Below are 24,578 nucleotides of genomic sequence, written 5' to 3'. Positions count from 1 at the left end.
AAAATGACACAGTACCTGCCTCAAAGGAGCTTACTGCTTTTAGGTCCCAATCCTGAAAGCTGATCTGCTTGGGTGGACTCCTGCCCCCATATAGTGTCCCGTTGAGGTCACTGAGGCTTTGCTTGGGGTACAGGGGTCAGCCTATGCAAACGAGGTTGGATCGGGGCCTAAAACACATGCAGTAAGTATGGCAAGCAATAAGAGCAAGAAGGGGGAGGGAAGACCAGGATAAAAGTAATGAGGACATGTATTTATATAGGCTAATAATATGCATACCTCAGAAGTTCTGGATTAGTTCAAAGTTTTGTTCTATATTTGTGTAAATAAAAGTATCAGCAGTCTCCACTGGTTCTCAACCTGATCAAAGACTGGGTGGGGAGAGATACTGATTTTTCCTCCTTCTCCCCATAGTTCTCTCTCAGCCCCTTCTCCATGTTAGAGATTTGTGGGGTGGGTGAGTCTGCCTCTTACTGGGAGATAAGAAGGGTGAGAAAATATCATTTATTGCACCAACTTATGTTGGTGAGAGACAAGCTTCAAGCTTACACAGAGCTGTTCGTGGGAAATGTACTCAGCGTGTCAAAGCTAATACAAAATGGAACAGATTGTTTAGCATAAGTAGTTAACACGTATTTTGAGGCAGATTTACTGTTTCTTGAGGATATGTTGGTGGTGATTTCCATCTATGCTCCTTCAAATTCTGACACACTGCATTTCCCATCACTGTCAGTGGGAGATTGTGAATCCCCCATACGTTTCATACCTTTCAGACAGAAGATTTGGATAAATCCTGCATTGCAAGCAGAGGCTGCCTAAATATGTCTGTTGACCATCAGTTTGACTTTGTCAATATATATATTTATGTATATATTCACATTTTTATTTGAATATAAATAAGTTATTATTACCTTTGGGGAAAAAACAAAAACAACAAAACCCACATGTTCTGAGGATAGAGAAAAGCAAAGGCAATGTCATCGTTGCAAAAATGTAATGAGAGACGTGGGGTTACTTTGCCCTCTGTCGCTGGCTGTGGCCATTTCTTCCTGGTGCTTGTGATACTAAACACACTTAAGGAGAAAAAATGGGTATTTTCTGGATGGAACTGCACACTAGGTGTCTTCCAAGAACTACAACAATTCTCTTCCCAAACCTGAACTGTCATTATGTTCTAAAGACTGTACTTAATCCTAAATTGCATATGCGCCAAAACTGATGTGTTTGTGCTTTAGCTTATGTACAGAGGATTGACTACAGATGCATTTATTCTGTGAGATATTGAAATATCATCTATTTTACTCTGATATAATTTTATGAAAGAGTACTAAGGTCTGAAAAGGAGTTGAATTACTGAGTGTGTTGGAGGAAGAAAGAACAGCTGTAAACAAGCCTCTGTTACAGGAACTGGATTAAGGTGGTATGTTTTACAACCTTGCCAAAGAAAACCATAAGCATATATGTAAACTTTCCCTGAAGCATGTAGAACAGACAGCTATTTCAGAACTTAAATGTAGATGTCTACTTTTTAAATAACAAATGCTTTTTCCTTTTTTGAACTCTAGTTTTTTTCTATCAGAAAAATAATGTAAAAGATAGGGTGGTCTTCTGCTAAACAACTGAACTTTTCCAAGGAATACTTTAGAAATTATTCTTTATTTTGAAAAAAAACAAAAAACAAAAAAACCCCTAGTATTCAGTCAGCTAAGTGAATAACCAATTATTTTAGATGTGGCAGTGGCAAATATGACTGTCACTTACCATGTTGCTAATGCATACTAGTTGATTGTTTACATCTGTAGAAATCCACTATTAAGCACTTCTGAGCTTAATTTAATTCCTTTTTTAATTATATTATATTGTGGGTTTATCTTTGGTCTTCATACAAAATTAAAATATTTGTTACAGATTAGTTCTGGCGTATGTTTGATGATAGTCTCTGAAAATAAATTCAAAATCGTAAGTGCATTTGACCTTTTCTTAAAAAGAGAAGCTGTTCTGAGCTAGACTCTTCATTTCATTAAATAAACAATTTGAATGGCTGATATTTATTCCCCTTCCCAATTCTTTTGGTTTGCTGATTTTTATCCTAAGTATACAATCAGATAGCAGATCAAGGAGGCTTAGGAAGAAACATCAGATGGCTTGAAATAGTGTCCAACTCCATATCCACTTTGAAAATAAAGATGCTAGTGCCATATGCTGCTGTGACTTTATTAAAACAAATTTCCTCAAAATGGAAACAAGGTACATAAGCTAAATACGCATTTTAGAACGTTAGCATGACTTAATAGAGCACTGTTAGCGTTTCTTCTGTAATTAAGCTTCTTGGAGCAGGAATCTTATCTTCCTTTGTGCTTGGTGCTACATAAGATGATACAGTATTTTGGTGAAGGAAAGTGTAAAAAGAACCACTTTGTTAGTCTAAAGTGAACTGAAATGATATATTTAAAAAAAAAATAACTGTTTGCTTTACTAAATCACTAAAATACATGGATAAATGTAACAATTAAAGTTTATTTTAAACTAAAATATTCTGTACTGTTTTCCTAATCTAGCTGCATCTTCATCCTGTATTAGGATTTAGTGACATCATCAACTCAGGCAAGGTAGAGAACCCAGAACTCAGGGCAAGTAAGTAAAGGAAGAAACAATTTTCAAATACACCTCTACCTCAATATAACGCTGTCCTCGGGAGCCAAAAAAATCTTACCGTGTTATAAGTGAAACCGCGTTATGTCGAACTTGCTTTGATCCGCCGGAGTGCGCAGCTCCGCCCCCCCAGAGCACTGCTTTACCGCGTTATATCAGAATTCGTGTTATATCAGGTAGCGTTATATCGAGATAGAGGTGTATTGGGTTTTAAATATTTTTGCTTCTTGTGATGATATGAATTCTTATGATATGAATTGATTCTATTCTAGCACTTTTTTAAAAAAAAAAATAGTTCACTTTAAACAAAGCTATATAAACCATGGATCCAGTTCTGCAAGAGAAGTAGGCACCATGTTTTTGTTCTTGTTGTTGATTACAAAAAATATAGGCCATGGTACTGCAAGCTACACTGGCGCCAAGGGTCTGCTCTCCTAGGAGCCTTATTAACTTCAAGGTATTGGCATAAGGGTCCACCTGCACAGAACAGTCTTAAGAATCAGGGCTATGGTGCATATAGTGTGTGTCAAACCACCACAACAAAATATATCTGTGCATATACCTATGTACTTATTTGCTGACAACAAGCAAGTTTGTTAGCTTCTGATGTAAAGGAGCACCACCATCCCATTGAAATTTAATCTACTTCAAAAGATAAGTTAAAGTAGTTTCAAGCCCCGAAGTCTCCCTGCTCACTCATATGTTTTATAATCTCATTTTTGTACTTTTAAAAATAGATCTTCATGTAGTTGAAATCGACAGTACAGAGGAAAGAGTGAAATTGACAAAATTTTATGTATAATCAAATGCACGTAGCAAGAAAATGGAACAAAATAGATTCTTATTTTAGTCTTGCACTTATAATAATAATAATAATTAATAATTAATAGGAAGTAAAACATTTTCAGACCAATGCGTTTTTTTCAGTTGAGAGTATCACTTTAAAACTAAAAGTGAAACATATAAAGAGAGAGTGTTTATTAGTTATTGGATTAATCTAAATTGATTTCAGGAATCAGTAAGATATAGTTTGTTTATTAAATACTAACAGTTGTAACTAAAAAGAAAACTGCAGTCATTTAAAAACAAAATGTTCTCTGTTGGAGCTGTAGAAAACAACAGAGGACATGAAATATCGGTCAATGGTTGGTCTTCCATATTTAAAAACTGTATTGACTTTTATTTGGATTAACAATTGGTTAATATCACATTACTGACTTGCATGCTTCTTAATTGCCTTATAGTAGACCTATAGTTACTTGTTCAGAAAGTCTATTGCCTTTTAAAGATGAAAATTAAATCCTTTCAACTGTCATTATTTAATTATGTAACTGTTGGGTCATGGTGTCTATAGTGCAATAAAGAATAATGTTGTAATGCATGCTTTTTGTGGCCCCAATTCTGCAAACACTTATTCGTGGGCTTAAGTTTAAACACGAGTATTTTCATAGGAGCCAATGGGCCTACTCTTGTGTTTGAAGTTAAACCTGTGCATAAGTGTTTGCAGGATCCGGGCTTAACAGGAATAAATTTGGTGGAATAAACCTAACCATCCATGTTTAATACCAAAACACTTCATATTTTGCATGAAACCTGTTGTTCGTGTAGGTGTGTATCGAATCCAATGGGCATGCCAGCTCCAATAGCTCTGTTAGCAGTACTCTTGTCTTATTGATGGCAGTATGATTGCATATGTCCTGACTTCATATTTGCAGCATATTTTGCAATAATATAAACATGTCATAGTTTTTTATTTTAAAAAAAGTTTTTTGATTGTATGATTTTTATGTTGTAAACCATTATATTGTTTTAGATTTACATTTGTGTCAATGGATATTAATTCCATAAATAACCCTGAAGATGTTTATTTCATGTGCCCTTTTTAGTATTTTGGATAGGGAAAAAAAGTAGAGATGAAGTCATGAGCTTCAAGGAAGTACATATTGATCTAGTTAAGTTAATGTTTGTTCAGTACAAGAAGAATGTAAGAAAGCATTTGTTTTGAAGATCTAAGCATTTTTCTTGTTTCTAAATGTCAACACACTCATAACCAAGTTCTAAATATATGTTTGTAGGATAGTTTATGGATTATACAGTAAAAAGTTATGGATGTATGTGTATAATTATGCAGCCTTTCAGAGGAATGGCATTTAGCTTGTGAGGTTTCAAAAATTAACATAATAGTTTGCATTTCTGCAACATCTTCCATCCAAACAACTTAGCAAATTTTTGCACAATTTAATGAACGAAGCCTCGCAACACCCCTGTTAAATAGTTTCATTCTCACTTTTTATAAAAATGTAAATAAGTTGTGAAACTGGTCTGTATCTACTGTAGCCTCTTAAAAATTATCCGAATTTTGTTTGTACTGCCATTTGGCATAGTGAAATAGGTCAAAGCAGATAATAAAGTAAAAGAAAATAAATACAATGAAGCTAGAAATGATACTGCTATTCTTATATATCGTAATTTGGATCTCTGGAGGCCCTATTTTTTCTGAAAATTAAACTTCTTATTTCTTTCCATTACCCTAAATAACAAAAACAAATCAGATGTTTCACTCGAATGTCAGCTGAATCTATGTATGCATTTTATGGTCCCAATACTGTAAAATACTTTATTTTATTATTTTATTAGTATGTACAGTAGGGAACCCTTCAACCAGAGGTGACGCATAACTGTGGATAGTAGGAGTGCACAATTGAAAGGTTCTGTGGGGGCACGTGACCGCCCTGTAGGTTGCCTCTGTGTCCATCCCCTGAAACTTAATATGTATGTACACAACATACAGTAGCAACTACCTCCTCCTTCTCCTCTCTGTCCTGTGGCTGCCCAGCCCCTTACAGAGTTTGCAGGTATCCCCTCTCTGCCTGAACTATACTCAATCATTTAGCAAGTGTTCAAAATAAGACCAACAAAAGGGGCAACACAGTTGGGATGCACAGTCCCCCATGCATCATCAGGGTGGGTGGCGCCAAGGTGGGATGGTGCTTGGGGCTGGATCGTCTCAGTTAACAAGAAGTTGGAGAATTATCAGTCACTTTTTGTTGAAAGGGGGAATATGACACTCCCAAATCACCTTCTCCTTGATAGGCACGTTGGAGGCTGCTGGAGTTTCAATGCACCCCCCTGCTGCTGGGTTGCATTGAAGCAGCAGGGTACGCCCCCTTTTTCCCACTCTCCCCGCCCCCCAGCCTGCTCCCTCCTCACCCCTGAGGCTCTTGGACTGGATGGGGCTCCACCTGAGCTGCTTGGCACTGAGCACCACGTCACCTCTTCTCTTCCCAATCTCGAAGATGCCACTCGGACTCACCTCAGTGGGCAGTCTGCAAAGCAGGCAGCGAGAAGTGCTGGGACCTCAGCAGCAGGGAAGGAGAAGCAGTCCCAGGTAGCGGGGGTTGCTCAGCCTTCAGCCAACCGCCCTGCTGCTTTCTCCCTCCCCACGCTGCACGGACACATGGTGAGTGCCGCCGCCAGGGGTAGCTGCTGCCTCCTTGCTGCTGGGAATCCTGGCAAGAGGTGGCCTGAGAAATGGGGGGAAGCATGTGACCCCCCCCCACCATCCCATGTGCCATCTGCCTTCAACCATCTTTCCCCACTTCACTTAAAAAGAAGGGTGAAAGCCTATTAGAATTCCAGGTTTGAAATCACTCTGATTTTTTATTTAAATGATATTCTTAATCCCTAGGTCAACATCCTACATTTACATGGCAAATGTTTTCTTCAGGATGCAGTTTAAAAATAAAAGTGCCTAATTCACAGAACAGAAATTGTGACAATAAGTCACGGTATCCTGTTTAGACGGGAAGCTGTCTAGGATGGAAATGCTTTAGGAAACAGACTAACGTAAGTGAGAGGATATCCATCCTCCTATTTGCACATTTGATTTTTGTTGTCCAGTGGATGAAGATGGCTTAATTTGGGATGGAAAGATAGACAATTAACTGTTTCCCCCTGCACCCATTCCTTTAGAGAAGAAAAAAAAAATATTGCATTGCAGAGGTTTGGGAACACTTAATTAATAGTAGATAGAGTAGGCAAATATTTATGTAAGAACTATTGGCTGTGGTGCTGCAAAAATCATGGTGACTGGTGAGGCGCATATTCATTTCATAATTAGATACCATTTTTAAAAGGTCTTAAATCTTAGGTACAAACAGTGGTAAATATCAGAAAATAAAAAGGACATTAAGGAAATGTGATGCTTATGATGTACCTGTACCTACCAATATATGTATTGGATTAAAACACAACTGAAAAGAGGTGTGTGCAGGAAGCGAGAAGAAAAAAATAGTTGCAGAAAGGTAAGGGATAGCTTTCAATTTTTCCTGTCTGGAGTGGTGTAGTTCTGTCAAATATACTTCTTTGTGTAGCTGCTGGGAAAAATGATTGGGGTTCCCCACAGTTGTGCATCAAAGCACAGAGAGAAATATTTCCTTGAGAGCATATAAATATTATTGAAATATCTTATAGTTTTGCAAACTCTTCTAGTGATAGCAGTGAGACTATGAAACTGTAGTGCATTATCTTCCAAGATCTTGCACAGGTCCAATGGAAATTATGTCAGGAAGTCTGTTATTCATCTCTTTTTACTACTTGATCAGAAGATGATGCTGGAATAAGAACAGTTGCTATCAGTAACTGCAATAAGGTTCAAGTTAGTATTCCTTCTCTTCCATTTTTGCAACCTCTTTTGGTATTGCTCTGGTTGCTTCTGTACTAACATATGTAGAACATGCTACTTCTGCTTGAATGCAGGATACACAACCCCAGAGTCCTTTGTTATGAACAATATCCCCTTTAAAACTTATGGCAGAAGATTACTGCAGTCAAAGGACTCCAAATTCTATCTTTTGTGGTTTTCTTTGCTATTTAAGAATAAGTGTGAACACTAAATTATCAGGTGGTATTGAAGTGCATATGTAGCCGCAGAGCTTTCCTAAGCAATAGAGGTAGATGTAAATAAAGGCAAAACTATAGTTACTTTGAAAGGTGAAATGCAAGGAGATTTTTTCTGATATGTAAGTGAAATATTGGTATCTAACATCTGTAGGTATATTTTGTTCTGGTCACGCTTTAGCTGCCAACCCAAAGTAATTGCCATTTTCTTGTCCCAAAGTAAGTTTTCAGTGGTTATGTCTACACTGCAATTAGATACCCGTGGCTAGCCTATGCCAGGTGACATAGGCTAAGGGGCTGTTTGACTACAGTGGACATTTGGGCTTGGGCTGCAGCCCAAGCTTGGGACCCTCCCACCCTGCAGGGTCCCAGAGCTTGGGCTCTAGCCCAATCCCGAACGGCTATACTGCAGTTAAATAGCCCCTTAGCCCGAGTCCCTTAGCTGTAGTCAGCTGATACGGGCCAGCTGTGGGTTTTTAATTGCAGTGTAGACATACCCACTGTTTCTCAGTCAAGCAGTTCAAGTATGTTTTGAATCCAGTGCAGGTGCTTCTTGCTGCTTGTTTCACTTGGTGTGCAGAACAACCCTTTTGTATTTTAAGAGCCCTTTTGTATTTTGATTTTTTTTTTTCTCCAAATAACATACTAGGTAGTGACTTTCGTAGCCAAGGAATAGATTCTTAAAGGTGACTGCTCTGTAGTGGTAAGTTATACAGTAAATCAAATTTCAAGGAGGACGTATGGGCTGTGGGTAATTGTACATTACTCATGGATAGTCAGGGTTGGCAAAACTAACTTTTTAAAAAATAATTTCAATAAATATCAATGTTTATTTTAAAGCATGTTCTTAATTTTTTATCAATTTAAATGTTCACAGTTGCGGGAAATTATGGGGCGTCAGTCAATAACTAATCACAGTAGACATTGAGTTTCAAAAAGCTAAGGCTTTATAACTGTTAAAATATTATGTCAACATCACATGTCAAAATATATAAAGCAAATATCCTTAAATCAAACTAATAAGTTCTCAAGCAGCATTCTTCTTACTTTGCCTATCTGTACATTTCAGTATTACTGATGGAAATATTTTTCTGTTGGTATGTGTGTGGATGGCTAAATCAATGTTTACTGACATACACCAACAAAAAGAACTAATCCTTCCAAACCTATGGATAGTGCACTGAGAATCTACAGTATATCACTCACATAAGTAGGGACCATGTTAGATTGTTCCTACTCAGTTGGAGAAAAATCAAAGTAACAGCTGTTGAAATATGAGAACTTGTGCAGCTGGTTCTTTATGTTCATTTTGAATTAATACATATTTATCTACTCCCCTCTCTTCCCTGTACTTTCTTGGTATGTCTCCACAGCAGAGAAAAGCCCGTGTGTGGCCCATGCCAGCCGACTTGGGCTCACAGGGCTTGAGAAGCAGGGAAGTATGTCTTCTAAGTTATATTAAAACTTATAATTTGCTGTTCAATAATACCATGGCAAAATGCACGTAGCACCATTATATGTGAAGCAAGAAAAAGATGAAGGAAAGTATAGGTCCTTTACTGAGGAGGGAAGGAGAGCTAATAATGGACAACATCAAGAAGGTTGAGGTGTTGCTTCAGTCTTCACAAAAAAGCTAATTGAGACCAGATACTTAACACAACACAATTAATATTAACAAGGGGGAAGGAATGGAAGGCAAAATAGGGAAAGATTAGGCTAAAGAATATTTAGATAAGTTGGATATATTCAAGACAGCAGGGCCTGATGAAATTCGCCATAGGATACTTAAGGAACTAGTTGAAGCGATCTTGGAACTGTTAGCAGTTATCTCTGAGAACTCCATGGGTATGTCTACGCTGCAGTTAAAAACACGTGGCTGTCCATGCTTGCTGACTCAGGCTCGTGGGGCTTGGGTTGCAGGGCTGTTTAATTATGGTGTAAACATTCAGGCTTGAGCTCTGGGACCTTCCCACCTTGCAGCACTGGTCTTGGAATCTAGGGCAGCTGGACTGCTTGGTTCCACATCCCAAAAGGGGTACCAGCATTTGAGTCTGTACCCAGGAGTGTGCCTGAAAGGTCAAACTTAAAGATAAGTGAATCTGAGCCATGCTGAGACAGTGGGCATAAAGGCACATGAGAGCTGTGGTTGTGGTCCAGTACATCAACCTGGTGACTATCCACAAGCTAAGCCAGGGTTGTAACAACCTCTCTGCTTTCAGCTGTGAATTACCCAGACTATGGGATTCTGATGCACTACCTAGTCTTCTGGACAGAAGCAGAGTCTGGTGTTATGCAAGGACTATACAATCAGCATGGTTTATAAACTTCAGACAAGGTGTAGAAAAAAATGAAACTGCGAAGTCTGTGGAGAAAGCTGAGGACACCATACAAGAGGAATCTGACTTCTGGCTCTTACAGATAAGCCAGACCAATCAAAATGTGCCAAAACATGTCCGATAGATGCCGTGCTGATAGGAGTGCATGTCTTCTAAAAACAGATACAGTTCTGAATTCAACTGTCCTGTTTTTCTGTTGAATTGTTTTGTTTTTGTCATTTTGCTACAATGCTCTGTGACTCAACTTCCTTCACAGAGTTTGGGTAAACATTTGGATCATCACTTCTAATTGCCAAAGAGAAGGAAGGAAGGAACTCAGGATTGTTTTTTCAGCCAAGTTTCAATCTCTTTCCTGTTCTGGGCTCAATTTAGGACTTTTTTTATTTGGGGTCAGTTATGGAAAGCTTCTCTGAATTATTTTTTAAGTTCATGTGTGGTTCTAGTTCATTTTTTTTATTAGATCAAGTCAAATTTCCACATTCTTTAATTCATGAAGAATTTGTCATGTCTAATTTTAAGGTTTTTATGTGTAGTTAACTTTATTGTACATATTTTACAGAAAGTTGATACAAAATACTTTTGACAAACTCACTGCTCATTAACTTACTGCTTTTGCCTGCACTTATTTATCTTTGGGAATATCTTTAATCTTCTAGTGCTACCAGTAACTTTTCATAGTAATAAGAAGTTTGATGTATTGCCTAAAATATGAAAGCTGTGTGATCCATATCCCCGTCAAAGAGGTTGTTTGTACAAGATACTCAGTTACTGTGTTTATACTCCTCAGTTGCCATAGCATCTGTTACATAAAATGTAGTTGACTAGAATACTCCATATGGTTTCTGTGTATTTATTTGCATCAGTAAAATGTAGAAAACACTAAATAGATTTGAAAATTAATGTAATTCAATTAATATGTCTATATTACCCTGACTGAGTCCATAATATTTTCATTGTATTAATCTTTTTCAGTTTTCAAATCTTCAGAAATACAGTATGACAGACTATAAAGTGCAATTATTCAAACACTCTTCAAACACTTATGTAGACTTCTCTTTTGTTAAAGGAGAGTTTAATATTTCAGTGTAACTTTTTGCTGAATTTTTCTAGAGTTCAGATGTTAAGCTGTAACCCTTTTAAGGAACAAACAGTAGTTTGTAGGGTTGAATTAATAGGGGATGAATGTTTGCCTTTCAAGTTTTCTATTAGAAAGTTAGTCAACTTTCCAATATTTGAAATAAAGCTGATGTAGCCCCTTTAAAGAAAAGGGCAACACCTTATTTCTGCAAATCTTAAAAACTCCAGAAGTTCCTGGTTTGTGTGTTTTTGAAATCTGAAATCGGAAAAAATGGCTCTGCTTTAACAAATGGATTGGAAGAGGATTAGTATCTAACATACATTAATTATGGTTTCTGTTAGAGAAAAATATTTTAAACCAAGCTTTTGACTTTAAATCTTCCTTCTTTTCCCCCCAAATGTTTTTTTCAGCATGAATGATGTATTGTGGAACAACTATAACTGTTGATACCATTACCATTGTTTACAGAGGGATTTAGTAGTTTATTAAATCTTTCATACATAATTCCTACTCTTCTGGGTGCACATTGTCAGCCTCTGTTGCATGCTATGGATAATGCCCCAACCTGACCAGAGTGTCATGATAGGAGCTGACATAAGTTGTCATAGTAAATGTCAACTTAACTATTGTCTTCACACCTGTGGAGTAACATTATGTTCCATGCAGTGGTGTTGTAGCTATGTTGATCCCAGGATATTAGAGAGCCAAGGTGAGTGAGGTAATATCTTTTATTGAACCATCTTTTGTTGGTGAAAGAGACAAGCTTTCGAGCTTACACAGAGCTCTTCTTCAGGTCTGGAAAAGGTACTCAGAGTGTCACAGCTAAAGACAAGGTAGAACAGATTGTTTAGCACAAGGAGTTAACACATGTTGTAAGAGACCATTCAAGGTGAAGTGGGCACTTAATACCTCTGTGGTCATAGGACAGGGAAGGGTTTGTGGGTTATAGATTGTTGTAGTGAGCCATCAATCCAGTGTCTTTATTGAGTCCATGATTTTTAGTGTCTAACAAAGTTATGAGTTGAAGTTCCCAGGCTTGTCTTTTGAAGGCGTTGTGCAGGCTTCCTTTGAAGATGAGGACTGCGTGTTCAGATGTGGAATGATCGTTTTGTGAAAAGTGTTCACCCACAGGTTTTTGTCTTGAATCATTTTTCTCTGTAAATTCATTCAAGAGCATAGTGATTGTCTGGTTTCATCCACATAGTTGTTGTTTGGGCAGTTAGTGCAGTGGATAAGGTACACTACATGTTTTGATAGGCATGTGTAGGACTCATTGTTGTGGAAAAATGACCACGCGTTGTGTTTGGATCAGAATCGCCTGAGGCCTTTTTATTTTCATGCATGCATGGGGGGTACCAGCAAACTAGCAATCCCCCTGATTACAGAATTTTGCACAGCTTATATAGCATAAAACCACAATTATGTAATGCATACTTTCTTATCAGCATTATTGCCATATTTGGAATACACTCTCCATAAAAGGAATATAGCTTAGCAAGCTTTCCTGTTTTTCACAGTCTATCCTACTGCGATTTCTAGACTTCCCCAAAACCGTTAATGCAGCATTATGAATCATAGGCCTTATAATTATAGATAGTTCTGCTTTTATACTTTTCCTCTATTCTGCCTCTAAAAACCTTTCACCTACAATAGACTTAACTAATGTTCAGGTCTGAACCAAAGTTCAGGCCCGAGCCAACTAAAGTTTAGGCCCTAGCAAACTTTTTCCTCCACACTCATGGACCTTGAAAGGTGTCTTGTGGTGTGACCTGGTTTGTGGGGAGCTTGCTTCTGATGATGAGCTTGGAGAAGTTGAGGGGTTGTTTGAAGACCAGAATGTTCAGGAAAGAATTCTTTCAGGATGTGGTCCCTATCAAGTATGGGTTGTAATTGTTTAAAGATACCCCATGTGGCTTCCCGTGTGGAATGGTATATCACAACTAGGGGTGTGCAGTTGGAGAGTTTTTTTTGTTTTTTCCATATTGAATCAGATTCTCTCAGGTTATTTGGGTGGCCTGTTCCATGATCTACTTCTCTGGTGGAATGTCCTTTTTTAATGAAGGCAGTTTTAAGTGTGTTAAGGTGTATATCCTGGACTTTCTCATTGGTGTAGATTCTGTGGTGTCTGAGTGCCAGGCTTTAGGTAACAGGTGTTTTGCTATGTTTGAGGTGGTTACTGGATCTGTGAAGGTAAGTGTGGTGATCTGACAGTTTCTTGTATATAGTTGTCTGTAGGTTTCCATTATTGAAGCTGATCATGGTCCAGGAAGTTGATGCTGGTATGGGAGTGTTCCAGAGAGAGTTTGCTGGATGGGTGGTGGTTGTTGAAGTTGGAAATCTGAAGGAGTTTAGGTCATCTGTCCAGAGGATGAAAATATCCATGTAACTCAGATATATCATTGGTTCCGTGTTGCATTTATCCAGAAATTCTTCCTTGAGGTGGCCCAAGAAGAGGCATTTTAGGGAGCCATCATAGTGCTCATCACTATTCCCATGGTTTGGACAAAGTGTTTGTTGTTGAACGTAAAGTTGTTATGGGTGAGGATGAAGTGGATGAATTTGGTGATGTGTTTGGGATGGATATCTGTGTGTTGTCTTTTGTCTTGTAGATCTCTGAGGCAGGCAGCGATGCCATCATTAGAAGGGATGTTGGTGTATGGGGAGATGACATCGAGGATGGCAAAGATGGTGCTCTGAGGGAGGTGGTTAATGTTGCAGAGTTTCTGGAGGAAGTCAGTTGTGTCCTGGAGGAAGCTGTGTGGTGTGGTGAGTGGTTTGGGGATGGTTGCTATGTTTCCCAATATTCCTTCAATAAGAGTGCCATGGCCAGCTTTGATGAGTGTGCCTGGGCTTCCTTGTTTGTGTATCTTGGGAAGCATGTAAAATGTCCCTGGGGCAGGTTGGTGGGGGATGAGGTTATAGAGTTTCTTTTGGAGTTGTCTGGGAAAGAATTTGATGATATCCTTAAATTCCTGGGTGAATTGTGTTGTGGGGTGGGTGTTCTTTGAATTCTTTATAGTATATGGTGTCGGAGAATTGTCAGTTGGCCTTGATTGACGTAGCATCATGGTTGAAGATCAAGATGGCATCCCTTTTGTCTGTTGGTTTGATTGCTATCTGGTGCTTGGATTTCAGGGACTGTATAGCTGTCTTCTTGGCAGTAGAGAAATTGTGGTGGATGTGATGTTTGCTAAGGATTTCACAGTCAATTTTTTTTCCTGAAGCAATCATTGTAATGATCAAGTGTGTGGTTTTGTCCACTGTGGGATGTCCAGTCAGATGATTCTTTTTTCTTATGACTGTTAGTGGGGACATGGTAGTTGTAGCTGTGTCATCTTTGTTGTGAAAGAATTCTTTGAGGAGTCTGCGAAATAATTCTTCTAGTTCTCCAAATGTTAATATGGTGTCAGGTTCTGTGACAGGGCAGAAGTTCAGTTCCTTGGAGAGTACAGATAATTCAGCTCCAGTTAGGGGTAGTCTTGATAAGTTGATGCTGTTGAGGTATCATGTAGTGTCCATGTAGTGGGCCTTGGTATCATGGTTTCTGTGGGTTGTGGCGTTGTAGTTGGTTCCACTTTTTGTTTCTGTTGGATGGCTGTCATCAGGGTTTTTTTGATAGTTGTTTGCATGATTTCCAGGTAGGTTTCCGGATTTTATTTTCTTTCCAGTGTGTGGGAATATGTGATGATTTCTTGTTGAAGGTGGTTCCTTCTGGAATATGTGAGGTACAGGAGATGATTCCTCAGTTTTTCTGATGTCCTTCTGCAGAGCTGTTCAGCATAAATAAATTATGCATCTCTGACATACTGCAGTCACAAGGGCTAAGGTGCACCAAGACTATGGGCACTGCCACAACTGAAATGCAGACATGGCTGGAGAGGAATGCAGCAGCTCACAAAGAGTTCAGAATAGGAAATAGCAAAGAATACCGTAGCCTGTTGAAACTTTAGGGAAGAATTTAAGTTGGCAGAATGTAATCAACTTAATAAGAATTTAGTTAGTATACTGGGGTTGACATCTGGACTCCTGCAATAAGTACCAGGAGAATTAATGACTACGGATGATCAAAATTTTGCAGTTAACTGAATGTTTTTACCTTATGTCCAGCTATAACAACCCCACTCCCATGAGGTACCTTCAGCAAGGTTTGAACTCTGAACTTTCAGTACTGCTTAAACTGTAGGATTAGATGGCAGCAGAAGGAAGCTGTTATCCCAAGGGGAGAAATGGGCTACTGGGCCTATGTGTTGGGACGAGGCGGGTAGGGGTGGTTGGGGAAAGTCAAGCCCAGCCTGACTTTTCCTCCATTGCAGCTGCTCTGACCGGTCCCAGGTGTTCCCAGTACAGTGGGGGAATTGGAGGGTGTGGAGGGTGCTGTGCTGTGGCAGTTTTGTGTGGCTGACCTTAGAAGATTCATTCTCAGTTATTTTGGGACGGTGTCCAAATTTTCCTGAGCAACACAAATGGGAGAAGAGCAATAGTAGCTTTTAATATTTTATGTTTCCACAATCCTGAATGGAATTTCAGGGGACAGTGCAAACAATGGAAGGGTTTAGAACTTTACAGAAAACTGTTGCAAGGATCTTTTATAATGGGAAATGTCTGGCAAGCTAAATCGCAGTCACTACAAGCTTTCGTAATGTTTTTATTAAAAAAAAAAAAAAAGACCTTATCCCAGTGTTTTAAAGCAAACATAAAAATAAAAAAAAAAAAAAAATCCTAATACCGGGGCGGGGGGAGAAGAGGGATAGCTCAGTGGTTTGAGCATTGGCCTGCTAAATCCAGGGTTGTGAGTTCAATCCATGAGGGGGCCATTTAGGGATCTGGGGCAAAAATCTGTCAGGGATGGTACTTGGTCCTGCTGTGAAGGCAGGGGCCTGGACTCGGTGACCTTTCAAGGTCCCTTCCAGTTCTATGAGACAGATATATCTACATATAAAAAAAAAATACAAAACATAATATAACAAAGAAACAAATTAGACGTCTCTTCTGATGACAAGTTGAAGTAACAATATCCTGCATTTCTGGCAAAAGCCGGAGTAAACAGATGGGTTTGGTGCTGTGCCTGAAGGTTAATGTACTTAATTTCCAAGCCAGTGCGGGAAGTGTAGTCCAGAGTTGAAGGCCGTCTGCCGAAAACACTGCCAATAGCAACAAAAAGCACAATGTTGGGATTTCCAGCTCAGGTGTTGCAGTGGTGCTGGAGAAGAGGGATTGTATCAAGTAGCTAGGTCCTAAACCATGTAAGGCTTTAAAAGTCAATGTTAATACCTTGCTTTGGACCCAGAAGCATATAGGAAGCCAGTGCAGACTGTATGAGCCCTTATGATGGTGGTTTTATTTATTAATTGTATTACAGTAATGCTTAAAGGCCCTGAGATTGGGGTCCCATTCTGCTTTGCACTGCCTCAAAAAGCTTAGTCAAATGTGCTCCCTATTAAGTGGCTGAGCTGGCACATTCTGCACCAGATGCAGCTTCTTAATGGCCTTCAAGGGTATAGTTGTATGGTAATTTCTATAGTGAAGAAATGTTGATATTTTTAGCATTAACGCTGTAAAGACCTATATAGGAACAGGAATAGACAGCGATATTCTTGATTTTCCAGGCTGTTGATATTTTACTCTCATCTGTCCTCAGGCATCCCGGCTATTTTGTTTCCTCTCTAGTGGCATGAACCAGGATGTCATAATATCCAAAATCAAACGTACTCGAAAATGTAATAAATTAGAGTCAACTTAGCAGAGTAATTGAAGAATAAACTGAATTTTAAACACTAGATTTTGTTATAAATTGATTTCTATGCACAAAACATGCCATAGGAATGCAGCTTCATGTGAATTTACTATTGATGGCAACATTTCTTAGGTTGCTTGTGATGATAATGAAAACAAAGTGATTTGAACTTTGAGTTCATGCCACTGTGTGATTTTTGTAACAGGGAGGAACAGCCAAACGAGTTAAACTGCAAATTAATTTTGAGAAGGAAAGATATCTTTTTGAATTGATTTTTTTTTTAAAGAAATGTTGTCATGCAGAGTAGTAATACTAAACTTTAATAAAGCATAAACATGAAGACAAGAGGGGGGGAAAGATTCCAAATATATAGGGTTTTTTCACTACTAAGCAGTTTTTTATATAATTAATTTTGAACGCACCGATGAAGTAGGCTGTAGCCCACGAAAGCTTATGCTCAAATAAATTCGTTAGTCTCTAAGGTGCCACAAATACTCCTGTTCCTTTTGCTGATACAGACTAACACGGCTGCTACTCTGAAACCTGGGATTCTTTGTAACTGTGAAAAATAAATTTAACTCAAGAAAATTTGGCACGCGTGAATGTTAAGATGTTGTAAAATGGATTTTTAACTGTACTTCCCTTTCAACAGCACAGTCAACATTTTGATTACATCCATTCACCAACTTTTGTGTTAATAATTTATTCATGTGCCTATGGATTATTATGTCTGGTGCATTTTACATTATTTAAAATATATAATATAGGGTTCCCTATATATAATATATACTATAGCCTAATATAATGTAGCCTTCCCCAGTAAAGTGGCTAGTAAAGCTCCAACTGATTTCACTGACTGCACAGTTGGACCCATAGTGCCAGGAACCACCTGGGGAAAAATAGGTTGCTTCCTTATTTTGGCAAGAGACATTTTTGAATGGCCATTACCTGGTGGCCATGGGGTTCTCAATGTCTGTAATATGGACTACATCTTAATAGAAATGTTTTCTTGGACACCTCCTTCCCTTTCACGATCACATAGCAGACCAGTGGCAACTGTAGCAATTGTCCATATTAGTAAACTATCTATTTTTAGTTTATTTTAATACAGGCAAGCAACTAGTTACAAGGAGAGTTACCACCAGTAATTTCACAATGTTGTAATTGTACAGGTCCTGACCCAAAAAGGAGGGGTGTGGGGTTGCAAGGTTATTGTAGGGGGGTTGTGATACTGCTACCCTTACTTCTGTGTTGCTGCTGATGGCGGCGGTACCTTCAGAACTGGGCAGCCAGACAGTAATGGTTGCTGGCCGGGAGCCCAGCTCTGAAGACAGAGCCACCGCCAGCAGCACCACAGAAGTAAGGATGGCATGGCATGGTATGGTATTGCCACCCTTCCTTCTGCGCTGCTTCCTTCAGAGCTGGGCCCTAGGTCAGCAGCTGGATACACATAGCCATCAAATGGACACCACACAGATGTAAGAGGTCTGCCCTTTGAGATTCTTTTGCATCATCAGGATCTAAATTTCATAGCAAAATAGGCAACGCGGGAATTAGCCTCCGTAAAACACACGGAAGGACTGCTCTTCCTGCACAGGCTCCCATTGACTTTAACTTCACCAATTTTACTTCATTGAGGTTCTGTGCAGGCATAGCACTCCATCCACATAGATCACAATGCAGGATCAGGGCCCTAGCTAGGGAGTGGTCTTTGTTTTGTTATATTTTTTGCTCCTCCAGACCTCAATCCTGCAAACACTTAGGCACACACTTGACTTTACTACTCTGATTTTTAAAGTCCCATTGATTTTAAAGATGTAATATTAACTGATTTTAACGGGACTACTCTTTATAGTAAAATTAAGCACACTTAATTTTGCAGGATTAAGGTCCAGGTTTTATAAGACTGGGTATCACAGGCAAAAGTACCATCCTGGACAAAAATAAGGTAAAGGAATATTTTAAATGAAGGGGTTTAAAATACTGTAATTCAGTATGGATACAAATTTATTTTAAAAAAATCAGTTTTTAAAAGATTAAATCTTTTTTTATTTATGTTTCTGGTTATTCTCATTTTGTAGTAATTTTTAAAGTAGATATTCTGGACTTTAATTTACTGATTTAGGAGAATTTCAGATTTCACATAGATTTTTTTTCAGCTAAGAAGCGGAATATTTAAAATGTTCATTTATTTAAAAAAATACAAATCAGTCTTTTGTTAATGTCTTTATTAATTGTGGGAACAACAAAAGCTCAGATTCAAAATTAGTATGTAAATACCCCTTATTATACTAGCAATCCATATTGCTACAGAGGGTCCTTTAAGACTGTGGAGGGGGAGTCTACCATATTCCGGGGCAGGGAGAGGGTGGGAGGTTCTGCAAACACAGATTTAGGAAACAACAACAGAGAGAGAAAGTGGGTGGTCCTGGAGTTGCATTTTGTGATTTGAAGAGGACGTGGGCAGCTAATAACTCTGTGGAAGCGTCACATCTGGAACTTTGAAGTGTTGGTAGGGCAATGCTCTTCTTTCCCTAGCCAGTGAGAGAGAATCCTAGGAAATGTAGCCCCAGAATTGCTGTGACTTTTTTTGGCCTTCCTATTAGGTAATGCTGGGGAAGGATATAGGAGTTAAACCACCTCCTTCCCACAGAACTGTGACTGGAGCTGCCGATATTCTTTGTACCGGAGACAGTCAGAACTCTACTTGGTTAGAGTATCACACAAACTTCTGATCTCTAGAGAAAGTCTGAAAACTCAGCAGGAACCCTTGGGAGGAAGAAACCCTGGGGACATTTTGTTTGTGTTTGGACTTGATTACAAAACTGTTGTTTGTTTGGGACTTTGCAACGAGACCTCTGAGGAGAGTGTTAGTTCTCTAGAAAATGTCCATCCCTAAGAAGAGGTGTATTGGTTGTTTTTAAAATAGCTCGATGGACATAGCCTCTGGTGGACATTCCCTTCCAATCTATTTAACATCCATAGATAAAGAAAATGGAAATGTTTCAACCAAACTATACTTCCCCATCAGGGTTTGCAGTGGCTGGATGTATCCTGGACGATGAAGTTTTAAGGTCATTTTCAGAAACTATCCCATGAGTGCAGGTATATGAGTACGGATGGACAATGTGATGTTCACAGGGAATCTATTGTGTGTACTACAAGAAGTGCTGAGAGCGTTGTTAGGACAGCATGATATCTCTGGTCAACCCTATTCATAGGTGTGGCAAATTCAATTTTTTTTTTTTGGTAATTTTGGATAATATTGATTATTTTTAATCACTTCTTCCTTATTTTTATCAATTTAAATTTTCACAACTGTGGGAAATTGAGGGGGCGGGAACAGGACCAGACAATAATTATTTAATGACATTAGAAACTGAGGTTCAAGAAGTTAAAGCTTTATAAGCATTAAAACACAAAATTGTCAACATTGCACCTCAAAACATACAAAGTAAATAAATATCCTTAAATCAAACTCTTAAGTTCTCAAGCAGCATTTTTCTTACTTTGGCATTCTATAAATTTTGATTATTGATGGAAATATTTTTTTCATCAGTTTGTGTGGGTATGGTGAATGCAACATTTACGGACATACACCAATAAAAATTTAATCCTTCCAAGCAGGGTTGCCAGCTTTCTAATGGCACAAAACCGAACACCCTAGCCCCGCCCATTCCACGAGGTCCTGCCCCCCCACTCACTACATTCCCCCTCCCTCCCTCACTTTTACTGGTCTGGGGCAGGGGCTTGGGATGCCAGAGGGGGTGAGGGTTCTGGCTGGGGATGTGAGCTCTGAGGTGGGGTCCGGGGATGAGGGGTTTGGGGTGCAGGAATTTGGAATGCGGGAGGGGTGCGGTTGAGGCAGAAGGTTGGGGTGCAGGAGGGGGTGAGGGCTCTGATGTGGGGCTGGGGATGAGGGGTTTAGGTTGTGGGAGGGGGCCTCTGGGTTGGGGCAGGGGGTTGGGGTGCAGGGGGGGTGAGGGCTCTGGCCTGGGGGTGTGGGCTTTGGGGTGGGGCCGGGGATGAGGGGTTTGGGGTGCAGGAGGGAGCTCCAGTTTTGGGGGGGGCTCAGGGCTGGGGCAGGAGCTTGGGGTACAGGAGGGAGTATGGGCTCTGGGCTTGGGGTGCAAGCTCTGGGGTGGGGCTGGGGATGAGGGCTTTTGGGTGCAGGAGGGGTCTCTGGCTTGGGGGGGGTGTCTCGGGGCAGGGGGTTGGGGCTTACCTCGGGTGGCTCCCGGTCAGCAGTGCTGTGGGGCTAAGGCAGGCTGCCTGCCTCTCCTGACACCACCTTGTGCGTGCCTCAGAAGCAGCCAGCAGGTCCGACACTAGTAGGTGGGGGGGGGGGGCGAGACAGGAGGTTTTGCGCCTGGGGCCCCCACGCCTCGGAGCGGGACCTGCTGGCCGCTTTCAGAGTGCAGTGCAGTGCCAGGACACGTAGGGACTAGCCTGCCTTAGCACTGCAGTACTGCCAACCGGACCTTTGATGGAGCCACCAGGGTCCCTTTTTGACCGGGTGTTCCTGTCGAAAACCGGACACCTGGTCATCCTACCTACCTACCTACTGATCTGAATATTTTATTAGATTTGCTAATGATAGAAGCAAAAGGTGCATGAGAGAGAGAGAATATAAGTGCCATGTGATTAGTTTTGTGACTGTGCAGCCAGTGTGGTTGAAAAATCTTATTTTATGTGGTAACAAATGGCTGTTTGGTACATGGTGCAGGCTTTCTGTCAATAGGCTCAGACAGAAGATATATCCAAGATTGCGTTGCCTGTATGATTTAAATTGTTTTGCAGCAACCATTTTCTGTTTGTATTTAGCAGCTATGAAGGTGGCTGTTGTTTTGTCATCCTCATAAAGTAAGGATGAATACCTTCGGAATTTGCCTAGAAGTTTGTTTGGGAGAAGCCCAAGTTCATGAAAATCTTTGAAGAGTATAGACAGGATATTGATTGTTGTTCGCCAGAAGGTAACAAATATTAATTTGAACTGGTGTGTAGAAGAATTACTTCACATATTTAAGCTACTAGCAATGATACTTGTTTCTGTACAGTGGAATTCACATTGAATTGCTGAAGCTGTTGAAGTGTGGAAGAAGCTTGAAAAACTTTTGTGATCAGTCTTTAATACAGTCTAATTTTCTATGCACAACAGAATTATGATTGTTTATAAACAAGCCTCAGCGTTTTACTGCTCTGGATCTTGAGGTTTTTAGTAATATTAAATTTGTGGAGAATTATTTAAAATAGACCAAATATTGCCTAGTTTTTCTTTTGATAAGTGAAGTTATTTTCTTCTTTTTAAAAACAAAATTATAAGAAACTAATTGAGTTCATGTGCCACAAGGATAATTGATTTTCAAACAAAATTCACTTGTTATACTGGAAAGATGAAGAATGTCATGTACATATGAAAGATAGCTGGCATTAACTGAATAGACAGAGTGATCATGTACCACACTATGTTCATTATTGCTATTTGGCAGGTTGCTTAAAGAGTAACAGAAGGTTACATAAAAGTAGAAGATGGAGGAAATGGAAGAGACAGGGAGAGACCAAGACTAAAAGAGTAAAGTGGACAAGTACTGGAGTGATGTAGTTTATATAGCCTTGGTAGATGATATTCATAGACTGAGATGTCTTGTAGAAACACCCAGCAGAAAAGGAATTAGCGTGACCAGATGAGATGAAGAAAATATCGGGACACCGGGGGGGGGGAAAAAAAAAAAAAAAAACCCGAGTGCTGCCGGCGTAGCAAAATATTGGGACAAATTGCATCCCGACCAGAGATCGGTCGGGGCGCAGGACAAACAGCTAAAAATCGGGACGGTCCCGATTTTATTGGGACGGTCCTGATTTTATCGGGATGTCTGGTCACCCTAAAAGGAATTCACCCAGGCCATTTTTCTAGTGAGGCTAATCTCCATGATCAGTGATTGAGACCTCCTGTGTCCGTTCGCTTAGGCAGAGTTTCTTGGTGTTCCCAATGGCATAAGAGAACATTCATTTCTAACAGGGTCCTCCTCCCCCCCCCCCCCCCCCAAAAAAAAGACTTTCAATTGAAGTTAGGCACTGTCTTTGAAAATCTTCCTTAATGGGATCTGACTGGTGCAATTGTGAGACATATTCACCCAGAACTGTCCCCAGCTCATCAATGGCCTCTTTTAATAATGCTCATTGCAGAAATACCCAGTACAGTGAAATCTATATGCCATGTGTTTTGGCTTTTGCAACAGGTGCCTGCTTAGTACAGTATGATGACAACGGTCATTCAGGTAACTCAAAATGTAATTGTTATTGGGGAATTGTCCACAAAACAGGCGGTGCTTTTAGGGGGTCATGCAAGGATAAGTTCTCAACATAACACATTGAAGAAAATATAAAATCATTGCTGATAAAGTTTTTTGCAGAAGTCCACAAAGTTTGATGGGATGATAAATAACGGGGACAAGTCACTAACACAGAACAATCTGAATAATTTGGTAAGCTGCATGCAGTTAAACAGCATGTGTTTTAATATGGGCAAATGGAAGGGTGTACATTTAGGAGCAAAGAATGTAGGCCATAGTTACAGGATGTATCCTGGAAATCAGGGACTCTGTAAAGTACTTAGGGGTCATTATAAGTAATCAACTGAACATGAGCTTCCAGTGCAATTCTGTGGCAAAAAGGCAGGGCCGGCTCCAGGTTTTTTGCCACCTCAAGCAAAAAAAAAAAAAAAAAAAAAGGGGGGGGCGTCCCCCAAAAAAAAAAAAAAAAAAAAAGTCGGAGTGCCACCCCAAAGAGCCGGAATGCCGCTCCTTGAAAAGTGCTGCCCCAAGCTCCTGCTTGGAATGCTGGTGCCTAGAGCCGGCCATGCAAAAAGGTCTAACACTCTCCTTGGATATAGAAGCAGGGGAATATTGAAGAAGAGTAGGGAGGTGGTATTACCTCTGTATATGACACTGGTGAGACAACTACTGGAATGCAGTGTCCAGTTCTGGTGTTAATGCTTTAAAAAGTTGTTGGGGAAAGCTAGAGGAGGTTCAGAAAAGAGCTACAAAAATAATTTGTGGTCTGGAAAACCTGCCTTACAATTACAGACTTAAAGAGCTCTATCTCTTCCTTTCCTTTTTCCAGAGAGACAGAGACTTGATCGGTCAGTAAGTACCTACACAGGGAGAAGATATCTGATACCAAACTTACTTAAACTACCAGACATAGGCATAAGATCCAGTGGCTGGAAGTTTAAGATCAAATTGGAAACAAGATCCAACTTTTAACAGTCAGGGTAATTTTACCCATGGAAGAGTTTACATCCAGAGCAAGTAGTACATTCAGCATCTCTTTATCTACATAGTCTTTAAATTTATATTCAGTGCCTTTCTGAAAGAGATTTAGCCACAAATTACTGGGCTCAGTAATATTCCCTTACATTCTTACAAGAATAATTTCCTCCACTTACAGGAATTACTTTGGTTTGTGTTATGTAGAAGTTCAGTTAGTGGTCTCATCTCGCCTTAAAATGCATGGATCTGTGCAATCCTCCATTAGGCATTCGTAGCCAATGTACTTTAAATTCTTGTAAGTTTACCAAATAAACCATATTTACCAAATAAACCATAACATTTCACAATGGAGGGCAGGGGGAATTCACAATTTTAAAAAAATGATTACCTGTCTTGTTGTCTTAGTAGGTTTATTGCAATGCAGTTACTACAGCTGGGTAAGTGCAGGACTCTGGATAACTTCCCATAACACAGTGAGTTAATATGAAAGAAAAATGACACAAGGACTGAGATTCTGTTAACTTTTGGTATCAGTAAACATGAATAGCAGATGCCTGTAAGTGAAGATTTCACTATTAGATCAGGAATTGTTACGTATAAAACACTACACA

The 24,578-nt window shown here is 39.6% G+C and overlaps 1 protein-coding gene across 3 annotated transcripts in view; it reads left to right on the top strand.

Moving 5' to 3' along the window:
* The window catches only part of LOC112124174 (ligand of Numb protein X 2), an 85,274-nt gene that overhangs the window by 659 nt on the left and 60,037 nt on the right, over nt 1-24,578 (top strand). The gene's annotated exons all lie outside the window — the stretch shown is intronic.

The sequence above is a fragment of the Terrapene carolina genome, unplaced genomic scaffold (genome assembly GCF_002925995.2).
Source record: "Terrapene carolina triunguis isolate 2854851 unplaced genomic scaffold, T_m_triunguis-2.0 Scaffold141, whole genome shotgun sequence".
In the NCBI taxonomy this organism is placed as follows: domain Eukaryota; kingdom Metazoa; phylum Chordata; order Testudines; family Emydidae; genus Terrapene; species Terrapene triunguis.
Note: the sequence above shows the minus strand (reverse complement) of the source record. Positions and strands in the feature narration are given on the sequence as shown.